This window comes from Silurus meridionalis, chromosome 4 (assembly GCF_014805685.1).
Source record: "Silurus meridionalis isolate SWU-2019-XX chromosome 4, ASM1480568v1, whole genome shotgun sequence".
Taxonomy (NCBI): Eukaryota; Metazoa; Chordata; class Actinopteri; order Siluriformes; family Siluridae; genus Silurus; species Silurus meridionalis.
In genome coordinates this window covers 18892577-18905462 of record NC_060887.1, presented here as the reverse complement: position 1 = coordinate 18905462, position 12886 = coordinate 18892577, and the positions used below count along the sequence as shown (strand labels likewise).

Below are 12886 nucleotides of genomic sequence, written 5' to 3'. Positions count from 1 at the left end.
AGACACATGCTACTGGATATTGATCAGAGCAATATATATATATTTTTATATCATTACCTGCATCACATGATCCCAAATAACAGAGGCAAAGTGAGACGTGAGACAGTGCTTCTGAACACAAAGTAGCATATGGAAGTCAGAACTATCTGGAACTTTCTAAAGGGTCTTTGTAAAACCGAGAGTTATTTTTATGAAAGTGAATGACGCACACTGCAGTATCCACCTCGCTGCAGCAGACATCGCTGCTTTTCAGCAATACTATGAAGTCTGAACTGTCCTTTAAAAGAAGTCGCCTGAACTTACTGCTGTCACTTACAAAAGTGCGCCAGCAACCTGCTATTTAAGGTTAGGTGAGCATGCTGCCTGGCCTCAGACGACCCAAACAAGTGATCACGAGGTCTGTGTGTGTGTGTGTGTGTGTGTGTGTGTGTGTGTGTGTGTGTGTGTGTGTGTGTGTGTGTGAGATGAGCTCTACACTCTGAGCAAGTTGACGACGCTCTAAAAGTCCAGGCCTGCTGTTCCCTCACCTCGGATGAACCGCAGTAACCAGCGTTGTAGTAAAAACACACGCCGTCAGTGCGCAGGAGCAACCTCAAACGACCCAGCCGAGTCTCGCGCTGCAGAACAACGCAACGCCGTCCAAGTCAAACACAAGTCACACTCACCGAGGTCATTTAACAACAATACAACTACATGCTGAATAGACCAGGACAAAGACCTGCAGATACATGAACATTGGTCACCAAGCTCCAGAAATCTTTGCAGGAAGAGAGACTTTGCTTGGTTTGTGTTGTAGAGAGGGAAACCACAAAGATATCGACAAGGCCGCGGCACAATTGTTAACACTTTTTAACCTGATGATCAGGGAAGACAGCGGGACAGACTGAAGCACAGACATGTTGAAACGGGTGGAAATGAAGAAAAGGCTACATCTTTACACTTCTATTAGCAGGTAGTCAAATAAAAAAAAAAGTCCAGATTTCTTTACAAAAATTAATTATAGGAGTTATACAAAGTGGATTTTTCTTTAAGTAAGGGATAATCCATGGCTAGGTGTCCAATTACACGGTCTCAAAGCATGATGTGAAGGTGAATAACCACACGAATTAAAGCTGTTGTTGAAGTTTGCAGTGCAAAATTGACTGAACGGATATAAATATGGGTCAATTCTCCTGCTCAGAATCATACACAGAGATAAAGTGGTGTGATAAAATTCATTTGTATGAATTTTATTATTCAATAAGATCAAGAGAGTGCGAGAGAGAAAAATGTTTCATAATAATGAAGCTCTGTTACCTTGTTGTGCCATTTTTCTAGTTACCCAAATTCATTTTGTGCCTGGTCCCATAGATCAAAATTGCCACATTCAACATGACATGCAAAAACTGTCCAGTAAGTTGACTAATTAAAAGATTACAGTAGCCGTCTCACTCTATATGCAACAATAAACATGTAACTATGGTTACAACTGTTTATAAGGCAGCACATTCATTTAGAACAGTGATTAAACTGTACAATTAAACAACTACAGAGTTTAGAAACCATATAACAGAACAATAGTTATAATAATGTATACATGAACATAAAGCACAACTGAGCAGTGCCCTGTCAAAAAAAAAAGTGTTGTGGAGCGGTTGAGATGTTCCACAACCTCTGTTTCCGGTGCAATTCACATAATCCATGCACCACAAGATTGGTTTCCATCCTGATGCTCACCTCTAGCTGGTACACCATCATAGTCCTGTGCCAAATGTGCTTTTTTCCCTTTATCTATTGTACAACATGAGTAGCTTAAGTGTGATTTCAGGGCTCTAATACCTGCAGACACTCTTAAATCGAATCTGCTTTGCTGTGTTTAGCAAAGTTGTCAACAGGCACACCATGTCTTCTTGCATCTCTACCAAAAAAATTGTTGATGTCGCATTCTGATAATAGGTAATAGACTGCAGTTAAAATTGCGAATCGGTTAAAGAGATCCTTCTGAGACGTAGACAGACGTGCAGTAGATCAAACGAAAATCTCTCTCTCTAAAATTCCCCCTCAAATTCTTCTTCTGCTTCTTTAAAAATGCTAAGCACAGAGAAAGCACATCGGCCCCCATGCCTAAGCAAGTGTACTGAGTAAGATGATTACACTATTCTCTCCAAGTGTGCGTGTATGTGTTCGAGAGTGTGTGTGTGTGTGTGTGTGTGTGTGTGTGTGTGTGTAGGCACGCTGTCATGCTGGATGTGAAATGTGATCTCAGCAGGGGGTCTGTCTGTCTCCTCGTGCTGAAGCTAATGCGGCCACTGCTGCACCGAGCTGCCTTACCGAGACACACTCCAAATCAATCGCACCAGCCAGCCTGCCAGCCAAGGTGAGACGACGACTCGCCCGTCAGGGGAGAAAGACAGAAGGGTGGTGAGAGATAGAGGGAAAAAACAAAAAGCGAGACAGAGACGGGAGGAGGAGGAAGGGAGTGAGGGACGTGGGAGATGGCAGGAGAAAGGGTAATCTTTGTTTTGCATTGAAAGCTAGATGCAGGTCGCTCATTAATCAATGCCAGAGCATAACAGCCACAAAGCTGCCTCTCAACTACAGAGGCCTGCTATAGGTTTCTAACAGTACCTCACTATAATACTAGTAATAATCATAATACTAATAATATAATAATAATAATCCTAATAATAATAATAATAATATACAGCCAGGTATAAACTCACCAGAAATGGACAATAACACAGTAGGCTGGTTCTTAAAAAAAAATTTGAATTTAAAATTCCCCAAGTTATTGTTGTTCCACCCCCCCCCCCCCCTTTTTTTTTTTTACTTCAGTCCAAAAGAGAAATTAGTTACTCCACATTATTTATACTGTACACAATTTCTGCCATCAGACATCAGTTACTGTACACCTAAAGAAAGCACTAACCATGTTCTACACAAGACTTCTCCAATGTTTTATAGTCAGGGACCACTTTGTCAAATTCCCAGGACCAAATCAGTACCAATTTCATGACTAAACTTTAAATTAAATTATGCATATTTATTAGAGTTTCAGCATTTTTAAGCTATTGAGCTTTGAGCTTTTTGAGCTATTTGAAAACCATTTCTAAAGCAACCCCAAATAGAGTTTACTAGAAGTTCAAAAAAATAAATAAAATAAAATAAATCAGCTGTAAAGGGATAACATGCTTTCTCTCTGGTCATTCACATTTATAAGCTAATGCATGGGGAAGAGGGCAGACCACGCTTTCCCCTGTAAGTGCATACAGACGAGGCCAACAGTTTGTAAGGAAGAAGTTGGATGCCTCAGATAAAGCATGTGATCCTACTCAGTTAATAGCCATCATATGATGGGAAAATCTGGGTAGAAATAAGGTCAAAAATCAAGATAGATATAGTGTTCAAATACAGATATAGTGTACATAGATGGATAGATAAACGAATCTATAAATAAATTATAAATTTGTGGGGTTTTTTAAAATGTAATTTACTTTTCAATGTTTAAGTATATTGAAATTTTCCCACTTGTTACTCCGATAAAGAAACGAAACCTTTCGACATTTAGATCATTTCCCTTGAATAGAAAAACACCACATTCTCATAAATGAACTGATTCCCATCGCCAAGTATCGGTGACGTATCATTATGCAAGAGAATGTGGAATGTCATTATTATAATGGCCGTGCGGACGCGCCCTTCATTCAGGAGTTGTAGCTGACGCTTGAGCATTCTTTGGTTCTTTAATCAAGGATGCATCGTATAAGTCGCTTTTCTTCTGCCGTCAATTCCATAATTCCAGGAGATTTCGGAGATTGTTTTTTTGCGCTTTAAATGGAATAATGAATGATTAATGATTAATAATTGTCCACATTAACACGAGTAAGGTGCAGGGGTGAGTTACAACAGTAATGCTGTGTGGTCTCAGAGTTCAGCCTGTACTGAGTTTAAACAGTTGAGGAAATGTTTAGTTTTACTGCCATGTAGTATTGAGGAATTTTGTTAAAAGCCTCACATGCAGCTAAAAAGGATAAAATAACCACTCATGGCTGTGCATTTCAAACCAGACTTGTTAAAAAATAAAAATAAAAAATCTGGTAAACTGTTTCAGTGTTTTTTTCCCAATTCGGACTGCGTTTGAATGCTCTGAGCCAGTTGCTTGGCAGCAGACAGAAATGCTCAAGAAACGCTTCTTACTTTTGCTTTTTTTAATTTATTTATTATAACTCAGTCGTGTCTGTGAGATTTAAGACCGCTTAACGTCGTTTTTTCCAGCACGAGAGAAAAGTGTAAATGAAAATCGGTGAGGAAAAAAAATTAAAAGCAGGCTTTCATCAGATCCTTTAGAGACATGCCTTGGTTACAAGGTACCTAATCGTAACGCGATACAAACGCGTCGAGGACGATTCGGTGGGGTTGATGATGGTTGTTGATTAGGCAGTTAAAATTTTGTTACAAATAAATTCTTACTTCATCCAATACATAAGTCACACAATAGTTACACAATTGCTGGAATGGTGGGGGAAAAAAGCAGTGCAGGTTTGTATGTTTTACCTGGCACCATGGGAGAAATAGGCCAGACAGTCACTGAAGGAACACACACACACACACACACACACACACACACACACACACACACACACACACACACACACACACACACGTTAAAAGTAGGTAAGTGATTTGCACAAGAAAGACATTCAGCACAAAAGTCACACGTGAGGCTTTACAACAGCATACTGGGCGGTTCTGGTTAGATTGCTAGGCTGTCGTGCTATGTGGTATTTGAGGCCACTGTGGTTGTGTGGTGAGGAACAGGTGGGTCAGCAGCAGAGAGCGGAGAAAGCCCGAGAGTCCTGGTGATTTGGTGAGGCGTGACTGACTGTCAGACTGGAGAGAGAACAAAGAACACCAGCAGGAAAATAGGGAGAGCGAGAGAATGTGAAGAAGGCACCCTGCCGAGCACAATCCCCTACTCGCAGGAAAGAAAAAAATTTTTTTGCACACACTTCATATCCTTCACTTGCTAGGAGACATGCACAACTCAGATTCTTTGGGTACGGTGCCAACGACAAGCCACTTTCACCCAACCCAAATCCAAAAAAGCAACAAAAAAAAAAAGAACCAAAAATCCAAAAAAAACAGAAGGCTAATTTTGTTTTCTGCCAGGCGACATGATGAGAATCATTTCCCAACCTCGAGCTTGCAATATTATACTGACGAATAATATTATAAGACAGAAATATAAAATCTGCGTGTACGTGTTCCTTTTAACAGACATTGGTTTTCTGGGTAAGACGGAGAGGCACAGACATGCTCGTATGCTGTATAGTAAATGGCCTGAGCAGTGTTTCTGCCTCGTGATGACATCGGAAACACCGTTCCAGTCTGCTGCTTCACAGTCTGCGCCCTGATTACTCTGCTCTTTTCTGCCTTCAGTTCGGCTCCCTGTTTCAAACCGATCCATCAATAGTTTGTCGTGCGGCGTATGGGCAAGGTTCACACTGCTCACACTCTTGCTGACCCTTCAGTCAAGCGCCATAAAGCACGGCTCTGAGTTCCAAGAGGAAAAAAAAAAAAAAAGAATTTGCTGAAACGGTTATTCAAACTAGCGTTCGGAGGACCTTCTAGAAATTATACCTCTGGCTGGGTTATATTACAACCACTACTCAAACAGAAATCTCTGTGTCTCGACATCGTACCTCAGCGCTCTGCATTTACACATTCTGTCCAATACCATGGGTTCAGTTCCGGTCAGACTTCCTCTACAACTTTACACACATCAGCTTCTACACTACAGCTTCTCCTTGCAGCCCACACTCCACCCCTTGTCTCCAAGCTTTGTTTTCTGTGTTCGATATTTGAATAAGGGGGTGCATTTGATGACTTCAAGATTATGTGGCACAGAATCAATTACTATTAGATTCATAATCCCCCCACCCCCCCAAAAAAAATTGTGTTTTGTCTCAGGGAGGATCGCAGTCCTTCTGAAATCAACCCATTTTCACCTTCTCTCTCTCTCTCTCTCTCACACACACACTGCTTTTTTTTCCTATCGTCTCAAATCAGCTGCTAAAGCTCCAGACAAATCAATACGAAGCTCATCAGGATGTTTTTCCACAGCGTCTAGACGGCCAGACCTTTGCTGCTCGGCAGTCAGTATAGACGAGGTCACTGAGGTGAACGCCAACACGCATGACCTCACCCAGGCAGAGCAAGTCACCGGCAGCACCGAGTTCACCAAGATACAGAGTGCCGCTCACTAAAGACTCTGAAATGTCAACGTTAAAACCAATTCTCCGACTTCATAGCCTTTCGCAGAATTCTGCTCACATTCACCCAGAAATGCTTGGCCCAGCAGATGCTTCTGAGACTACAGGTGATTCCTCATTCACCCAGACCCAGTTTAATCCTGCCTGATCTCATGCACTACAGGGTGAGAACGCTGCTGCATTGCAGCACTCCGGATGCCACATGGCAATTATCTATCCTGTATAAGGTAATATTTCTGTACCCTAGCATATTAACTCTCCTTCCTGTGATCTGTGACTGAAGTGAGAACTAGTCTGGATTTGTGCTGAGCCTCACAAAAGTTGAGGTGTTTACCGTGTCCTCGTGCCGAGCTGCTGTCAAAAGCAGGCTGCATTGCACACTGCGACAGAGACAGGAGGAGGCAGAGTGCTGCAGTGGCTACAATTCGGACCAAGACTGGGACTTAGGACATGAGAATCAGCACATCATCACAAAGGACAGACACATTGGTTAAACAAATGCTATGAGGACAATGCGTTTGAATCTTTGCTTTGCTAGCACAAAGACATAACGATTGCAAACTTTAGAAATTACACCTATAATTCGGTCTCAGGCACTTTGTCCCTTAGCCACAATGCATCACCCATTTCTGACCGCAAACACCAAGTTCTTGAATGTATTTGCACTTAACAACAGAGAATCTGGACACAATGAGCTTGCCAAAGCGATGTATATGGCCATAGAAACGGAGGATATATTCAGGAACACCGTAGCCAAAAGATGCTAAAGCCAAGAATAAGGCTGTGAAGTACAGACGTTTTTACGACATCCTTCGGAAAACACACTGGCCAAACAAGTGTGCTGCATTATCACCATGCTCACATCAGCCAGACTACACTCAACTCATTACAGCTGCATTACAGCCTTATGTTTTATTCACAACACACACACACACACACACACACACACACACACACACACACACACACACACACACACACACACAAACACACACCCGCTTTCAGCCATTCACACACAGCCGCTTTCAGCCATTCACACTCAGCCATTCACCCGTGCCCACTCTCTGCCATTTACATGTGCCCGCTCTCAGCCATTTACACGTGCCCGCTCTCAGCCATTCGCTCTCAGCCATTTACACGTGCCCGCTCTCAGCCATTCACACTCAGCCATTCACACGTGCCCGCTCTCAGCCATTTACACACCCACACACACACTCAGCCATTCACACATGCCCACTCTCAACCATTCACACACACATACTCTCAGCCACTCACACGCGCCCGCTCTCAGCCACTCACACGCGCCCACTCTCAGCCACACACACATGCACTCAGCCATTCACACTCAGCCATTCACACGCGCCCGTACTCAGCCATTTACACGTGCCCGCTCTCAACCATTCACACACACATGCTCTCAGCCATTCACACATGCCCGCACTCAGCCATTCACACATGCCCGCACTCAGCCATTCACACACGCCCGCACTCAGCCATTCACACACACATGCACTCAGCCATTCACACACACATGCACTCAGCCATTCACACACACACATGCACTCAGCCATTCACACACACATGCACTCAGCCAATATGATAACTGCGCTCCTGTTATATATATATATTTATAAAGACTAACTGAGGTATTTATTGCCTGGTTAAAATTGAAGGCATTTTTATATACACTATGGCAAAAGAGAACTTGCTGAACCATACTTTAGATTTTATGCTCTCGAACAACCTACAAACTCTCATTTAATACATTTAAATATAAACTATCTAAAGCTTATCTTTCAAGCATCGTCTGAATGTTTTGCATAAAATATTAAAACCTTAACCCTGGAAGCTTTCATGTTTTAATGCCACTTTGTCTGTGTGGTTTATTTGATCTCTGGCTTGCCTATGGAGAATGTACGCTGCTTGTGATGTGTCTGCGTTTGTCAGTTTGCTCTCAATTAATTGTAACAGTTCTCTCTCAACCATGTTTAGTAAGAACATGTAGTAGACTCGCTATAGAATCAAAGAGCTGTGACTTGCAAACTCAAGGCAGCAGCATTGGTCCTATTCCAAAATGGGTTACAGTTGGTCGATACACAATATGCAAAAATGTTTGTGGACATCTGACTATAAGATTCATCCTGCTCCAATTTTACTACCTGTTTGCTGATATAATAACCTCCACTCTTCTGAAAAGATGTTTAACTACATTTCATTACATAGCTTGTGCTAATTAAGCCACAAGGCTATTAGTAAAGTGAAGGTTTTCAATAGGGTTGAGGTCAGAGCTCTATAGCAGGCCACTTAAGATCTTCCACTACAACCCATGTTCACAATATCTTCATAAAGCTGGCTTTGGGCATTGTCATGCTGGAACAGGTTTGGGTCTCCTAGTTGAAGTGAAGGGAAAATTTAATGCATTCATTGTGTGGGACGTTTAGAGATGAAAAAACACATATGGCTGGAAAAGTCAGGTGTTTCAATACAATTGTCCAAAACAAGAAACAAAAACACTCTACATTCTAACAGAAACACTGGCTAGTATCATCAGCATATATTTGGTTACTAAAACTGGTTAGCATGTCGGCTATAAGGTACGTCCTGAAGCTGAAAAACAGACAACAGAGACGATTTCATTGATCTGAATAATGGTTAATGCAATTTAGTAACTAAATGGCTCGGTCAGGTGTACTGTTGGTACATGAAGGCAACATTTAAACCACACACACACACACACACACACACACACACACACACACACACACACACACACACACACACACACACACACAGGCGTACAAAACAGCAAGGCTGCAACGATTACTCTGAATAATCGATGATGCTGATTTTAGTGTATTCCTAAAGTAACACCATAATGAAGCTGCTAGGGGCAGCGTTAGTGCAAAAGACACACAAAATACCAGAAATTCCCTTCCAAAATACAGATTTCCTGCTTAGATACCAAGAAGGCAAACGGAACAGTCCAACTGAATGCAGGAAACTGATCGTTGTTGTTTAGAACTGCTTTGTAAATTGCACAATCTTTAAGATGGAAAACGATGAGGCAAAGCCAACCACACAGGCCACTGCAGTAAAATATTAAACTATTAGCATTAAATGTTCCCTATTTTATAACTAAACTACTCTATATGCAGCAAAGTTGCACATTAAGGCATTCATTTAAGCCTAGTTGCGGCTTAATATTAAATGAAAATGAACATGTATGTGATTTAGGTAAAGAGGTAGAGAGAAAGACCTGTTTAGATAAGCAAATTCATTTCCTTATCAAACTCCTTACTGATAATTTAAACTATTTAAGGGTTTAAAGAACACATTTAATAATTTAGGAAACAAGATATTAAAATTGAAAGTCAAATCACACATGAAATATGTTGTTTAACCTATTTTTTTACTTTCTAACACTAACTTTTTATATACTATATAGACAGTTTGTAGACCTCTGACTAGAAGATTCATATGTGCTCCTTAAAAACCCGATTCAATATTTTGCTGTTATAATAGCTCCACTCTTCTGAGAAGATGTTTCACTAGATTTTGCAGTGTGCTTGTGGAGATTTACAGTACTGATGTAGGGTGAGGAGGATTGGGGGTGCAGTCAGCGCTTGCCACTCATCCCAAAGCTTTTTAATACGGTTGAGGTCAGAGCATTATAGCAAGCATCTCAAGATCTTCCACTCAACCCTTGTTCAAATTTACAGGGAAATTATTTTTGGAGAAAAAAAAAAAAAAGCACATATGGCTGGAAATGTCCATGTTCAGTAAATTTGTGCATATAGCATATGCTAATAGCAGTCATTTATAAACGTTTCAGTCAAATGATTGATTTCTAATTTATTTATTTACATAAATTGACTTAAAATATTGATTTTTTTTCCTACTGTATACAAGCACAGTGACTGAGCGACTCACTAACTAAAGGAAACTTTTACAAACACAGTTTAATATGTGTATATGGGACACTGAAGTGATTTCCCTCCATTGCACTTAATTTATGTTCATGGGAACGCAGCAATCGCGTTCGGGTGTGGACTAAAACAACCGGTCTGAGCGTCTGAGCGACATAGCCTCCGTCTGCTTCCAAGCGTCAAAGCTCAACTGATATACCCGTCTTTCAACAGGTCATAAAACGTCAGACTAATTGTGAACTGAAACGTTTGAAGAATTTGTGATAAAGACAAGTGGCTTCTGTCAAAAATAAAAACAGCATGTACACTAAACACCAGGCATTAACCTACTCATAAATAAATCTGGCTTTTACAGTCTACATTTGGACTATAAAATAAAAAGTGTTACCTGAGAAAAACTCACAAAAGCTAAACCCAGACGCATATCCTTGGGTTGTGCTAAGGTATCTGGGGGATAGAAATGCTTTTCTTTAAAACATTGTATTGTAATATTTTGTATCGTAAAATACAAAACAAAACAAAAAAACAACACACAAAAAGACACCAGTCAGATGATAGAAAATTCGCCGGTTTTCAAACTGGACTTTTCTAGAACTTTCTTTTTGGCTCAGGAAACGCACGAATCTCAAGATGACATCGGGCAAAATCTTTAGACAATTTTGAGGAAACTTGTCTGTCCAAACCTTTTCAGAGACAGTTTTGTCACATGAAATATTTTAGAGGTGTTTAAATGAGGGAACAAATTTTCCATCTTATATCATTTTCATTAATAATTTAACACTGGTAGATTTTTTTTTGTTTATACATATCTCTCTTAGAATACACTCACCCGTTTGTAACATTCGATACAGTTACAGAAAGTCTTTAATAAATAAATAGAGTGGGTTATTAAAGCAGGATTACGATCCAAAGACGCAGGTCATTAGCACTAATCACAAAAGCAGCTGCTATCAAATCTTACCATTTCCATTATATGGAAAAACGGATTATATAGAAAGTGTAGCGTAGTGGTTTGAAAGAATCCATGATGAATTCACAAGAATGAGGGCGTGGTGCACTGCGTTGATGCAAAAATGATCATTGCGGTCAAAAAAACGGTTGCATCCTTTTTGCCGATAGGAACGTTATACATTTGAATCCGTTTACAGTTAGATATAAGGTGTGGGATATCCAATACACAATTAAGCTCCTATTATAACTTTTGTAGCAGCTGAAAACAGTAGTTTCTGACCAAACGCTCTTTTTTCCTCTTTCACACACACACACACACACACACACACACACACACACACACACACACACACACACACACACACACACACAGCTTGTCCTGTTACTCCGTTCTTAAGACTCACCCATGGTAGAAAAGGTAAAGCGTTACCACTGATTGTTACAAGGTGCCGACACATTAAACTTTTTTTATTTCGACAATTATAAGGGTTTTTAACCCGTTTATTGTAGAGTGTCTGCTGAACATGTCCCTGTGTAAGATGCTACAGAAATAATAATGCTTTAGGACAAACACATGAACATAAACCAGTGATATGAATTACAATTCAATTTAATTAATTTGTATTTGTAAAGCACTTTTAACAATGTACATTGTCTCAAAGCAGCTTTACTCCGATAATTAAAAGAATGCATAATGTTTGTTTCTTATAATTGTACGTTTGTCCCTAATGAGCAAGCCCAGACAAAAAAAACTCCTTGACAGTTACAGACAGTACTATCAGTTCATTTTCTGACCAATCAGATTTGAGACTTCATGAACATAAAGTTATAGGATAAAATAGTACAAGATCTTAGCTCAGGGAAAAAAAAATGAAAAACTACTATGAGTAGTTGATGATTTGCAGTGGTAGACCCTGGTCCATCTGCATGTACATAACTAATACATTGGGCAGAATGTTCATTAAGAACTGAACATATGATGCTGTAATCCTGTACAGTTCGGAGCAAGTGTACAGTCTAAGGGTGTCTCGGTTCCAACACTGCCAGGATTAGGATTAGAACCCTGTTCAGGGCCCGGTGAGTCTCCATCTGTCAGCGTATGAGTGAGCAGGAATAGGGGCCTTACCCCTACTATGCCATATGGACTGCCTCTTTTCTCAGTCGCTATGGCAATCGGTAGATAGGAGAAGGCCTAAAAGCTTCAGAGCTTCTGTTTCACACTAGTAGATCAGCTACTGATCTAATTACCAACGTAGACACAACTGTTAAAGCACCAACACGCATGTTGAAGTTCGCCACTAGTCTTCCAAGAGGTGCTGACACAAACTTTATATCAGGGTTGAACATTTACATTTTCTCCTCTGCTGCTCTTTAGAACGGCATCAGGCGGCATTACCCCGATTTTCACCAGAATTCAGAAAATCAGCAAGGTTAGAATCTGGGTTTGAGTTAAAGTCTGGTAATAAAAAGGCGAATTGTGGCAGGAGGCCCCTCACAGGATCCCCCTGACATTTTCTGCACCCAAGGTGTGATGACATTCCAAACAACGAGACAGGCGGCTTGGCATATGATGTCAGACGGACAGACGGATCTCTGCGAGACAGGAAGCTCCTCCCTATTAGCAGCGAGTGTTCCGGTCGGGAGTGGGCAGCGATCTCAGCAGAGTTCCCACTCATGCCAAGTGCAGAGACTGGAAGCTAATCTGCACTATGGGCCGCATCTCAAATATCAAGTCGTCAACATAAGACTCAATATAAT

At 40.8% G+C, this 12886-nt stretch overlaps 1 protein-coding gene across 1 annotated transcript in view; it reads right to left on the bottom strand.

Moving 5' to 3' along the window:
* The window catches only part of ldlrad4b (low density lipoprotein receptor class A domain containing 4b), a 76454-nt gene that overhangs the window by 55989 nt on the left and 7579 nt on the right, over positions 1-12886 (bottom strand). The gene's annotated exons all lie outside the window — the stretch shown is intronic.